Raw genomic sequence first — 14,498 nt, 5'->3', positions numbered from 1 at the left:
CAGACGAGAGTGGACAATACATACCACTTCTTAAGCAGCATCTAAATTTGAGCAGGAAAATGCTGGCCAGCCATGAGTAAAGCCAGTGGGGGCACCAAACACTTAGTCAATTCCATTGATCAAATCAGAAGTTCTGTATAAAAGATTTTACATCATGAGGCAGTTAAAATATATCAATCCGTACTGCAAAGATAAAAAATAATGGGCAAAGTGCAGACAACCATAGCAACGAGACACATGCCTTTAGCTCAGGGCAATCAAGACAGAGTGTTATCACTGTAGTATCTACATTCTTGTCTGACTTATTATTTATTAAACAACCCCAGTGGAAGTCAATAACCTTAACATAAGCCAACACCATTAATACTTTTAGGTATATGTTTTACATACAGTATGTCAGTACTCTTAACTGAATATCCCACTGCAAGTTATTGTAAGAAAAGCATTAGACAAGCTTCTGTATGCGGTGTATCCTAATGTCTGATGGTTGTGGGCTTTGTGTCTTCAACAATTAGAATGCAGATACTTTTTAGTTTTCAGAGTTGACCAAGGACCATTTAATGTCTACCTTTGCTTTTCTGGGCATCCCTTGGTCATAGCCAAAAAGTATAGAAGCACCAAAAGCAAAACCAGTTCTTCTTGTTATAGTTTCCATGGTCAAGTCTAAAAAAAATTATTTTGGTTATTTCTTAGTGGCTTCTACCCTATGACAGTCAATAATACTTGTTAAAAGTATTTGTTGTGATGTTAGCAAACCAACGTTTTGTGGCCAGTGAAGAGAAAGAATAGTGATCATGAAGGTGGCATGACTGCTGGGTAGTGAGAGCAACTATTTAAATTTCTTCCAAAACAACACAACAAAAATGGATGGGGCTTTTAAATATTTAGACTATTCCATAAATCTGCTTTTAATTAGGTGATGATAAATTCAGATGACTACGATGACTATACTTCAGAAGTAAGAGCTTAATATACCCTATAGCAGTGTTTCTTAACCTTATCATATTATAACCTAATTAATCAGAAGAAGTGTTGACAAATTGTTCCCAGCGGTATATGAGACCATCTCAGGCATCATTTAAAGCATGTTAACATAAAGTCATTGGCTATAGTAACAATGCAAAGGGTATAATCCTAAACAAGCCATGGGGGCAATAGCCTGGAAAAACCAATAAGAACTCATGTTTTCACACCGAGTCAGTGGATATGGATTTCTGTAAATTGCACATCAAAGCCAGCGAATATAAAGATTGTATCCATACAATATATATTTTATTGCTTATACTTTTCCTAAAGTTTAGAGAATTACCATGGACTTAATTTAATGTAGAGAAATGTCCCTTGGATAGGTCTGAAGTACTGCTAGGCATACTGGTATTTCTGAATGAGAATCTTCAGAAAATTGTCAAGTTCCATTAAAGCATTGATTGATTGTTTGACAGAGCAAGAGAAATTTTTAGTTGACATATAACGCAGAAGATGCTGTGATGATATTTCACTGTAAAAGTCCACACAGCTATTAAAGTATAGTTGTTGGAGCAATCTGTACCAGGCATAGTGAAGTCATAAAAATTGTTGTATAGTATGTTGACAGCTTAGGCAGCTGCCCTTTGTAAAGGCTGAACCAAAATATGCCCTCTTATTATGATCTGTAGGTCTGCTATGAGCTAATGTGTATTTCACATATCCCGACCAAGAGTATATGGACAAATGAGAATATTTCATGGCTACATTAACTTAAATGAGCTCTGCATTTTTTTTCTTTTTTTGGTATAATGAAGTTACGTTACGATGCCATAATATTAGGGAAGGTGTTGTCATGCAAATCCATTCCAAGCAAAAGAGATGTGACAGTTTATAAACATAGAAACAGGATACTTATACTTAAGTGTGCTTAAAATAACTTAAAATCAGCCAGTGTAGGGTACTGGACTTGTATTACTGATTTTAGTTGTGTTCTAAAATCCAAGCTTGTCACCGCCAGTGTTCACATTACAACACTGAATTATCAGTAGTTCATACTCCTATACTTGGTGTTTGGAAATATTATCTACCTTTTGCAGAGTGATGATAATAGTTACAGAGAGAGGCAGTTATTCAATTTAGAGTCAGTGAGGACATTGTTGTGTTGTAAAGTACATTATTGAAGAGATCGACAGACACTTTAGCTTGCTAATCAGTAGAGGCAAAGGGTAACAATTGATATTATATGTACTGGGTTTGGCATGCCTTCATTTTAAAATGAGGGTAAAATAAATAATACAAAGTATTGAGCAAGCCTCATTTTAAGCACCGTTTAGTATCAGTACATCATAGACACTTTAATAAGTCCTAGACTTCTATTACGCAGTCTGATATCATTTTGATTGACATCCATATCGTGTTTTTTTCAGAGTATATTAAGCTAATTAACTAAACCACACACTCGTGTTTAATCCAGAATTTCTCCTAATGTACTCTGGAATTAACAACTTTTTTTTTAATAAGTGTTCAGATTTTTATTTTTAATAAAGATTGGTATACGAAAAAGAAAAAAAAAACTAGCTGATCTGATTGCAGAGCTATAGAAAGGCAGACACAGAATAGCCTGCAGATGATGTTAGTCCTCCAGCATGCATTGTTTTTAATTATAATGCCATTGTGTTAAGTATAATGCCATTCAGATCATTATCCTTTTATTAACTTAAATGATAAAGAAAGGCATTGGTTGAAAGCTATTCAACAACTAGTACATGTGTAGAGGACTATTTTACAGCAAAACTTTACTTTCTGAGAAACAAAAACAGGCCTGTTCAGCCTATCTCTAAGCTTTGCAAAGACTACAAAAATATTAGAGATTGTTACCTTGAAATCATACTTACCTTGTTGTACATTGCAAGCTGTTGCAATCATTTATTAACAGGAAATAATAAATGGGAATGTCAGTTTACTATAGGACACTTTCTCAAACCCAGTTCTAGAAATGAGAAAATATGAGGAAAGAATGATGCCAAAATTTAACTTTCTGCTCTTTTTAGTTGATGACATATGTAGTAACCGAGCATATTCCGTTTACTAAAGGAAGTATCCGGTACACCAAACAAGATGCTGTCGTCATGGCTATGAAAAAGAGAACTTTAACCCCTTTAGTACCAAATGTCTCTGGCCCCTTAAGGATCAGAGACTTTTTTTCCACAGCATTCATTCTCAGGATCACTGTGATTGGCTCATAGTAATCACAGGGTGAGGAGCCAATGAAATGACCAGTGTATGGTGCTCATGTGTCCCTAGGACAGCAGAGCATGTGGGCTGCAATGGTGCCAGTGGGATGAGAATGGCACAAGTGCACGGCAGCGGCAAGTGATTGAAATCTATGATCCAGCAGGATAACATGCCGTAAACAGGGCGTAGATTTCAATCACTCAGGTCCAGTAACGATTACGCTTCTTGGCAACAATATAACATTAGAGTTTCCTGAAAACTGAAACGGAAAAGAACATTTCAATAGAATTAAGTTACAAAGAAGGGACTGAAACGATGGGGTACGCCAATTTTTGAACAAATAGTGTTCAAAAAATAAAAATCACTACAAGACTGCTCTGATGTCTTTTGAATGCATATTTGCACATCACTGAAACTGAGTAATATAATTGCGGGCTGCAGGACAAATGATTCAATGTATTCCTAGAGAAGTAAATATTAAGTAAACAAAGCTCTCTGCGCACGCACGCACACACACACACACGCACGCATGCACGCACACACACACACACACACACAGAGACACAGACACAGACAGACACAGACACACACACACACACACAGACACACACAGACACACACAGACACACACAGACACACACAGACACACACACACACACACAGACACACACACACGCACGCACGCACGCACACACACACACACACACATAGACACAGACACAGACACACACAGACACAGACACACACACACACACACACACACACACACACACACACACACATAGACACAGACACAGACACACACAGACACAGACACACACACACACACACACACACACACACTACAGCAGAAATGTTTCTGCCTTGTTCATATGTGTATATACTTTCAGCTCAATCTGATAATTATGGCCAGCAAAGGCAGGCTTATCAATTGGCAGCTAAACAAAGTGTAAAGCAGGAGTTTTAACCCTTGAAAACCAGTCAATTAATTTTATGCTGTGTTTAATGCTTTAGACTATAGATTACATTTGATTTGATGACAATACCACTTTAAAGACCTGGAAACATTTGCAATCATGGTCATCCCTCATTGCTCAGCATTCTGCTGATCAGTGTGCTCTGCTGTATGAGTAGAAAAGAGGAAAAGATGACCTGGGAGTGAACGCTTTTTGTCTGCGGTGCAGCATAACAATAGTAAGCTGTCAGTGGATGCCATGGGAAATGCAACCTAAGTTGCAAGTGTGTGCAGGCCTTAAAGGGAACCAAACCCCACTTTTTTCCTGGTTTCTAATAGCTCTAGGTGCTGTCATGTCCCCCCCCCTCCCCTTCTAGCTGCCCATTATGTATCCAGGGAAGGTGTGAAGATACCATCTGTGACTTCTGTAAAGTCTTTGAAGCACAGTGTTTTATTCAACCCATCCCCCTGCTGATGACGCTTTTGTTTGTTCTCTGCTAATGTGTGCAATCAAAAAAATACATCAGTCCTTATTTGTTTGAAACTTCTGCGGTCGGGCAGGCCATGGAAGTAGGCTAATAAATGCTAAACTTTTAAATTTGAAAAGAAGAGTTGTTTCTCTTTAATGAGCCACATTGTTGGCAAGCATATTTAATGTGTTATTGAGATGGCCTTGGAGCTAAAAATGGTACTCGGTTCATTTTAAAATGTACCAAAGTGTTTTTAAATATGAAAACTAAGCATGCAGTGTTAGTACTATGTATTTTCCATAGTGCACTGGTAAAATTCTTACTTCTGGCCCCTTCCTCATGGTTTAAAGATGGCTTTTCGTCTGGAAGCTGAACACAGCTCCTCCCACTCCTGCCTACCCTGCCCATCCCTGCACAATTTCCCAGTCTTTTAGACCAATGCAGTTTTGAATGCCCCAAACATTGAATGCAATATTACACACTTTTACACAGTAATGTTGACATGAATTTAAACTGTATGCACAGTTTCCAAGATTATCTACAAATCTTCTCCCCAATTACTGTGTCCTGCAAGCCAGATTTTCTCTGTCTGTGTATGAGCATGCTATAGGAGAGCCTGCAGCATAGCAGTTTGAGCCTCTTATCTCCCTCAGACTTCTGTTGTGTGGTTCAATTCCTTCCCCCAGCTGTTTCAGTACGGTCATGATGGATGATGCGTGGATCAGCAAGGCTGAAAGCTAGTTCAGCTTATTTTACAAGATGGTTTTAGAAACATGCATAGACCTGCCTGTTTAAAATGTATAAAGTAGAGATGTTTGGGGTATATACTTTTATTACTTTTTTATTGGACATACTGTAATACTTTGCAACCATTTCAGCAGTCAGTGTGATGTCTCTACAGCCCTCCCAGATCTTCTTCACTATACATAATGCAGTCAACAAGCAACTGGCCAGACTGAGTATTTACAGCCAGTTGCTTTGTTGTCAGGTGCCTTCTGCTCCTGCCCCCTCTCCATAGTATAGTAAAACCTGCCTGGCTGACCTAAACATTCATAAATTGTACTGGTCTGGCTGCAGACTAATGGCCAAAGCAATCATGAGTGACTGCTAGTCACAGCAAAAGTCATGTGTTTGGTTGGGACTTCAAAGACTGTGACACGGGGCTCACAAACTGTAAACTGGAGAATAATCGCAGTAAAAACAATTACATTTCATAATGGATTGCTTGTATTCCAGTCTGGCCATACTGAAAGCTGCATGTGTGTGGCCTTTCCCATGTCTGGGGTTACAGTTTAAAATTTAAAGCAACCTTTTACTCTCATTTTTTCTCCAATTATATTCAGTCTTACTTTCAATGCATTGGTAGACATGTGCAAAACCGAATGAATGTGAGTGTGTTCAAGGCCAAATTTATAATTTTCTGCCCCTAGGCCAAATGTGTTGTGACTCCCCTTGTGCAGCAGCGCCCCTCCCATTACATGTGCTGCCCCCTCTTCTAAGTGTATCCATGTACTGCAGCCCCCTCTCTTTCTTCAACAGCTCTCATGGACATTAGCTTCTATTTTTCCTGTGTGGTACCACTTTTCCATGTCCAGGTGCCCCCTTGGGCTGCAGACGCCCAAGGCTCGGGCCTTTGTGGCCTTTCCAGAAATCTGTCCCTGAGTGTGTTTAGTTATGCTTAAGGGCTCGTTCACATCATTTTGTGCCACTATGCACTGCACTGCTGATGTTATGCATTACAGTGAATGGGTCAGCAATGCACTTCCCAAAAAATGCATGCAGCAGTGTGATAGCGCATCACACTACTGCGCTGTGCATATGATGGGAACGGTCTATAAACTTCTGCCGTTCTTGCGTGTCACACACTATACGCAATGCCAAAATGTGCACAGCAGCGCGCATGATGTGAACAAGGCCTTATAGTATAGGATAGTATAGGCCAGGGGCAAACCCAGGGTTTTCAAGAGGAGGATTCCTTAAAGGATCTCCCTCAGCCATGCACAATACAATATAATTATATGGTAGGACATCATGCTGGGTACATATAATGCAATTTCCCGTCCGATCAACCGACAGACCAACAACGGGATCGATCAGGAGCAGTGAGGATACAGATAATAATGAGGACAGCTGACATTGCTAATGAAGAGGAAAGTGAAGCATTTACAAAGCAGGGCACACAGTCATACCTGACTCTGTTAATATCCCCAGAGCTGCTCCATGGTCTGTACACACACTACTGTTTCATGCTTTGTACACACGCTGCTGCTCCATGCTCTGCACACACGCTGCTGCTTCATGCTCTGTACACATGTTGCTGCTCCATGCTCTGTACACACGCTGCTGTTCCATACAAAATCAACTGTAGCAGAGAAAGAGAGGGGCAGTGCTGTGAGCTGCAGGATACCTGTAGATATTCTGGTGTCTCAATTTGTGCCTGTCCTCAGACACTGCACTGGCCTCGGTCTGAGGGGAGATTCTGGGCAGCTGTAATCCCCCCCTGTGTTTGCCAATGTATAGGAATAATGCAGTGCTGTGCAATAATACATAGCAGCTAATCAGACACAATAAACTGGTTTGTTGTAGACCACCAGTGTTTAGTAGATAGGAAGATATTTCTGTCTCTTCATAAAAAGAAGCTACATAATCCTGACCAATCAATGACAGCTGTATAAGGTCTGGTTACAAGGGAAGTCATGAAGAGCAAACCTGCATGTTTCTACTAACCCAGAGAGGGCTTTAAATGATGATTTGTAAAGTCAATTAATTTACATACCTACCGACATAATCATATCAGAGATAATTACTGCAGCTTGTAAAACATTGAAATTAGGTTAATAATAGTGAAAAAAAATGAAAACATTACTTCATGTGCCCACAATTCACAGCATCAAAAACATTTCTGTCTAATTCTCCCTAGGAATTCATGTAATCTATATATCTATGTTGGAATAACATAGGCACTACGGATGTACAGTGTAGACAAGGACAAAAGTGGGAGATTTAGGACTAGATCAGGACTAGGGAATTTTGAGTGCTTCCATAAGAACACAATTACTGGCTACAGCGGGGAATATGGACACTGGAGGAACCCCCCAAAAAATAGCAGTTGCCAAAGGCACCCAATAAAATAGCAGCCGTGGAGTCCTATGTAGTGTGAAGCCTTCAGGGACAGCAGTGGGCGTGTCGTTACGAGTTATACAGGCATTCTCTGGGAGCAGTAGTGTACCGTAGTTTGGCAAATACAGGGCTTGTTTATTATTGGGCTGGCTATGGGAGGGTTAATTACTGGGCTTTAACATTAGGAGTAGGTGGGAAGAGGCTAGTGATAGGCATAGATAGGGAAGGGTTAGTGTGAGAATTAGGGTATAGAGGGTGATAGAAGGTATCAGTTTTACCTGGTGCCCATTTTTTCTCGCACCTCTATTGCATGTACAGTATGAGACAAGAACAAAGACTGAAGAGAACTTTAAGTGACCTGAGCACCTTTAATGTAAAATTATTAAAAAACAAACCTCCCACTAACTTACCTATGACTGCACCAAAGCCCCCATTACCACAGGGCATTAATCGTGCAGCTGTCAATGCCGCGGTTCAAAGTTCAAACGATGTCCAGCCAATGGGGCATGCCAGGAGATTTAGTCATCAATGACTTTACATCTCCTAGCTTGGAGATGTTATGACTACATCTCTGGAATGCACCAGCAGGCTGTGGATGCTTCATTTCCCAGCATGCAACAGCAGCCAGGGATGCACTGGACATCGCAGGATTTTTTTAAATCACAGCAGGAGCAGCTGCAAGATGGATACCCTGAGGGCAATGGAGCAGCCCCCGTACATAAGTTAATGTACTACTCCCCCCCCACACACACACACAGAAAGAAGACATTATATATGAAGGTTCGTTTTCAATATTTTTACATTAAGCGTGCTCAGGTCACTTAACCCCTTAACGACCAGCTAACGCCGATAGGCGGCGCCTGGTCGTTAGTGGTATAGCATGGAAACGCCTGCTCGTACCAGCGGCCTTTTCATGCCAGTTCACGGAGGGTGCCTCCGTGAACAGTGTGCGAGCTGCCGATCGCGGCTCGCACACGTAATGTAAACACGCGGGGAAGAAATCCCCGCTGTTTACATCATACGGCGCTGCTGCGCAGCAGCACCGTAAGGCAGATCGGCGATCCCCGGCCTCTGATTGGCCGGGGATCGCCGGCATATGATAGGCTGAAGCCTATCCTACAATGCGCAGGATGGATATCCGTCCTGCGCAATACATGGAGGCAGAGGTAGGGAGGGAGCGCATAAAATCCTGTGGAGGGGGGCTTTGAAGAGCCCCCCTTGCAAAACGCAGCAAGCCGGCGGCGATCAGACCCCCCCAGCAGGACATCCCCCTAGTGGGGAAAAAAGGAGGGGAAGTCTGATCGCCCTGTCTAAATCCTGATCGGTGCTGCGGGCTGTAGAGCCCAGGCGGCACCGATCATTAGAAATTGCTGTGGTCCTTAGTTAAACCCTGACTATAAGAATGTGCTTTAAAAATGTAGATTGCTTTTGGATGCACTGGCAATGCACGAGGCACCCACATGTGATGTCATTGCTCATAGTTAGCAGAAGCTGTTTAAACTATTTCAGACTGTTTTGTTTTTTTCAAATGTAACTTTGCTTGCATAAAATATAAGCTGTCAGAAACATAAAGAGAAAAAAAAGACAATTGTGGCATATTTACTGTTAGCACAAAAATGCCTCTCACTTTATGGATATACTAAGAGATATACTTTCCTAATATAAATAATTTTCACTTTGAACACATTATATTGTTCCAGATCTCTGAGCCTTCTCAAAAGTATTGACATAACTGGCTAACTGCATAGGTAAATGTCAAGGGCAGGATGTTTGTCAATTATCTCCTATTTTTAGTCACTTTCATGGACCTTTGGTTTAATAATGTTTCACTACTTCACACTTTATTTTTACCAACTTTCTTCTTTAATGCATTTCATATGTAGGGTGCTTGTTTTCTATTCAAGCATAGATTGGCAGCAAAAGATACATGTTCTCTGAGAAAAAATGGTCACCAGGTTTAAAAAAAGAGAAAACAGTGGGAGAATCTAATATACAGTAGCATCTAACAAATGTAGAGAACATTTTTAGCATCAACCACTGTCTGTACTGTATACAAGTCTTATACTATACATTTTAGTATCCCAGAAACAAGGATCAAAAAGAATACAGCTGCATCTGGGTGGGTAACACACATTTGATATTTGATGCACAGAACGGTTTTTCATCACAAATATGTGAAAAAGTCCAGGAGATTAAAGAATTAATTTAATAATCAGAGCTTTTTTTCTTTAAATTAATAATCTTCAATCTGAAAGCGTTTAGAACATAAGGAGTACGTGTAAATAGTACTCAATTTTCATTTCTTCTATGACCTTTGCCATGAGTTCTGTTTAATGTGGAGGACACAAAATAGGTTTATCACACCTTAACAGATAATATATATTACACATGACTGTCCTCACGTGTTATGGCTTGCTGCTAGCATTTTAATTCATTATTGAGAAACAATCTTCAGTACTTCAAGAAATAGGTATTTTGAGATGAGAGAGGTTATCAAGCAGCAGGTGTCACAATGGATTTCTGAGTGCTAATGTCAGTGCAATTCAGAAACACAACTCCAAGCTCATTACAAACGTAGGACAGATCAGTGCCCTGGTACCTCGGTGATCTCTGTGTCACGTGTTCTCAACCAATATTCACGTATTTACTTTATTTATTTATACTACAACACTGATGCATGTACTGTGCATTAACTGTAAACACTGAACAATCCATTTAGATAACTTGACTTCAATCTGGATCATGATCTGGGGCTGACTATTTTCCCAAAGACAATTAAATTGCCAGTATGTTTTTTGGTTGTAAGGTTTAACTGGAACACCTGGAGGAAACTCATACAGGACCTGATATTAGAAGCAAGAAAGGCAAAAATGCTAGCCATTTAGCCAATAGTCCATCCTTTGGGGCACCCATGACAGTTTTGGAAGTTGCTTCTGCTTGGTGACTATTACTAATCACAATGTATAGTCTTGTGGTCATAGGTTCAATATACGTATGATAGATTTGAGGAAGACATTTAGCACAGATTGCAAGGTATTGTTTGCAAGTCGCTTAAAATTTTAATTTTTTACAAATAATTTCCCCCATCTCACTGCCCCACAACACACACTTAACATAAATATGTGTCACTAATTCAAACTCTACTCATACCCACTTAATCCATGTAAATTTCCTGCAATGATGTCAAAAAGGGACTTCAAGATAAAATCAAGATGTCACCTGAAGGAGCGTTATCAGGTCTTTGGAGTAACCCATTCTCCCACAATGCCTGAATGCCTCCTGTGATAAAGGAGAACATACTGGGGACACACGCAATTGTCCGAGCCAATTTTGTATATTTTTCGCTATTGCAACCAAAAAGTTCACATTTCTGTTGCGCTCTATCTTAAGGGCCAGATTTACAACCATAGATTGTGGAAGGGTTGTAGGATGGGCCTGCCACCCATCCTCCTTCCCAGTGTCCCTTAAAGGAGTAAGGCATGGTCTAGCAGTATGGGAGTGTTATAGTGACACAGGAAGTTGGGCTAATGTGGGTAGGAGCTACATTGTCCAATGGAAGTTGAAGACTCCCCTCAATCAATAGGTGCATATAAAAAAATGGATGTAGAACTCAAGGAACCGATAGTGAAGGCTTACATGTTAAAGTGGACTTATATCAAGAAAATTAATTTTCATATCTAATTAGCAGTCATAAGCACTTGTTACCTTTCATTCAACAATTTCCCTAAAGCCTCAAGATACATATCACCCAAACCTTTACTTGGTCTTGTGGACATTTGATTATGCCTATGAATGTCTAGAAAGATGCAGTACCACCCAGTTTATATGTCTCTGTAGCTCTGCAATAGAAAAAAGCAGACCTTTTAGTCTTTATTGTACAAGCTTGGGCTTTCAGAAAGATGGCACCATTTAAAAAAAGATAATTTTAGAAAAATTCCCAGCTTGAACAGGGGGATACTTTTTTGACCCATTTACACTCAAAATGCTGAAAAACTAGCCCCGATTGTCACTTTTACAGGTGTTGCTTATTGTTAACGGGTGCCTTTGGCAGGAGTTGTGATGCATTGACTGGTGCATTCTACTGATACCACTGGCACCGATGGCACAGACAGGCATTTGCCATTGTCAACTCTGGAGGTCAATGTACCAAAATGTTGCAGCAAAATTTTAAGAATTCTCAACCATCTATGGACTTTTACTGTGATGTGGCCTTTTTGAGAGCAATTTAGTTTACAGTGGGCCAAGTTGGCAACACATTCTGCTACAGTGCAAAACACAAGTGAATGTCAGGAGTCACTTGCATAGGGAACTATCCCTTAAGGTAGGAAGAAAGCCGATTAAATGAAAAAATAACTATTCCTCACTGGTAGTTTAAATAAAAAGCATACTGGGATTGTCGATACATAGTAAGCAGTCCCTTGAGAGACTGGTAGGCCAAACCAATTAGATCTTGGTAAAACTTGGCTTTTATAAGGGGTTTAACCCTCCTGGCGGTCTATTAAAAACCGCCAGGGGGCAGCGCAGCAGCTTTTTTTCAAATTGTTTTTTAAATCATGTTACGAGCCCAGGGCTCACTACATGATAGCCGCTGTGCAGCGGCATCCCCCAGCCCACTTCGATCGCCTCCGGCGATCTCCGATCAGGAAATCCCGTTCAAAGAACGGGATTTCCTGGAGGGCTTCCCCCGTCGCCATGGCGACGGGCGGGATGACGTCACCAACGTCATCGACATCGTGACATCATTGGGAGTCCTGATCCACCCCTCAGCGCTGCCTGGCACTGATTGGCCGGGCAACGCACGGGGTCTGGGGGGGGGGAGGGGCGATCAGAGTGCACACGCAGATAGCAAAGTGCTAGCTGCGTGTTGCAAAAAAAATTATGCAAATCGGCCCAGCAGGGCCTGAGAAAGCCTCCTGCGCGGCTTACCCCGAACTACGTTCGGGGTTACCGCCAGGAAGGTTAAGAAGGAATGGTCTATATATTGTAACACGTCTAATGAGAGACATGATTCTTCTTACCTCTCTTGTTCCCATCTCCTATGATATCAGGTAGTGTCTCTTGTTTCTATGTGTAGCCCCCATCTATACTGTATTTCCCTACCTCTGCTGTCCATCTCTCTGCTTACATATCTCAACAAACTCTCTCTGCTTCTCTCTCACTCCCTCTCCACCTCCTTCATCACTGTTCTCTCTCTTACACCTTCTTACCCTTTCGTATACATTATTTCTCTCTTTCTTTTCCTCTCTCCCCTTTCTTTTCTTTTGGTCTTTCTCTTTGGTCCATATGCAATTCATTTTTTCTCCTGACTTATCTCCTAGGAGATCATTTTTAATCTTCTATTTAAAATACATTTTCAGCACTCTGCAATTGAAAAAGTACCAAATGGTAGGAGGAATAGTACTATCAAAATTATGTTTTCTTGTTTGCTGGTGGCTTGAAAAGAAATTTTATTGACCAGTTTGTAAGTATCACTTAGGAGAAAATGCAGGAGTAAAAAGTGAATTGTGGACTTCCGGTTCCAGCGCCCGCATGGAAGGAGTGTAAGAGAAGAGCTCCGGCGGATCACGGGCCAAACCACCCTCACCACGCAGCTAAACCGCCGCTAAACGAAGCGGCTCGGTGCAGACACAAGCAGGGAGACGAAGGGCGAGCAGCGCATGGAAAGGTACCTCACCCGAGCGCAAACGCAACCCAGGACGGAGACGGACTCCGCGCAGACCAACATGGCGGGCGGAAAAGCCGGACCGAAAGCTACTCCCGCACGGCAGCAACAGCAGAAAGGATCACAGCATGCAGATGGAGCAGACTGGGACTCAGATACCAGCGAGACGCGCAGCAGGGGTAAGAGCCCAGATATGCAGATAGACTACCAGAAGATAGCGGCAGCTGTCAGCAAGGCTTTGAAGCCTGAGATACAGGCCACAATTGAAAAGGCGATGGCAAGCGCACTAAAACCGTTTAGAAAAGAGATAAATGAGCATGGCAAGCGAATAGCAGAGGTAGAAAAGAGAGTGAACACCTGTGAGGAAGACCTAACAAAAGCAAACATTACAATTGAGAGACTCCAACACGAGAACTCTGCGGCTTACAGCCGCATAGAAGATCTCGAGAACAGATCACGCAGAAACAACATTAGGTTTGTGGGGATCCCTGAGAGTGTTCAGGCCTCTCAGTTGCACGCGTTATGCTCAAAAGACATTCCTTCTAAACTAGGTCTACCAGATCCTTTGAAAGTGGAGCGTGCACATCGAGTAGGGCCTCCCCGGGTGAAAGGAAAGAATCCGCCGCCCCGCATGGTTATGGTGAGGTACCTGGACTATGCTGACAAAGTTGCAGTAATGACAGCTTATAGAGCGCATGGCCAGGACTTGGAAATAGAAGATAGCACAGTTCGATTGTTTAATGACTTTTCGGCTGACGTCTCCCTGAAAAGGCGCTCTTTCAATAAAGTATGCTCTTCACTCTACAGCAAACAGATTAAGTTCTCACTAATGTACCCGGCTATACTTAAAATCACAGACCATGATAATAAGGTCTTAACATTCTATTCACCAGAGGAAGCACAAAGCTACATACAGAAAGGAGGGACCGCCCCTAGGGAGAATGCGGTAAACTCAGAGGAGCCAGGCGATTCACAAGAAGAGGACTGAGACTATAGACCATATACCATCAAATATTTCGCTTAGGCCAGAAAACAACCCGCTTGTTTTTCCCTATATAGTCAGGAGACGACTGCTATCTTCAGGAAGGAC

At 41.6% G+C, this 14,498-nt stretch overlaps 1 protein-coding gene across 1 annotated transcript in view; it reads left to right on the top strand.

Moving 5' to 3' along the window:
• The window catches only part of CDH8 (cadherin 8), a 635,562-nt gene that overhangs the window by 4,714 nt on the left and 616,350 nt on the right, over positions 1–14,498 (top strand). The window lies entirely within an intron of this gene.

The sequence above is a fragment of the Hyperolius riggenbachi genome, chromosome 11 (assembly GCF_040937935.1).
Source record: "Hyperolius riggenbachi isolate aHypRig1 chromosome 11, aHypRig1.pri, whole genome shotgun sequence".
NCBI classification, from domain to species: Eukaryota; Metazoa; Chordata; class Amphibia; order Anura; family Hyperoliidae; genus Hyperolius; species Hyperolius riggenbachi.
Note: the sequence above shows the minus strand (reverse complement) of the source record. Positions and strands in the feature narration are given on the sequence as shown.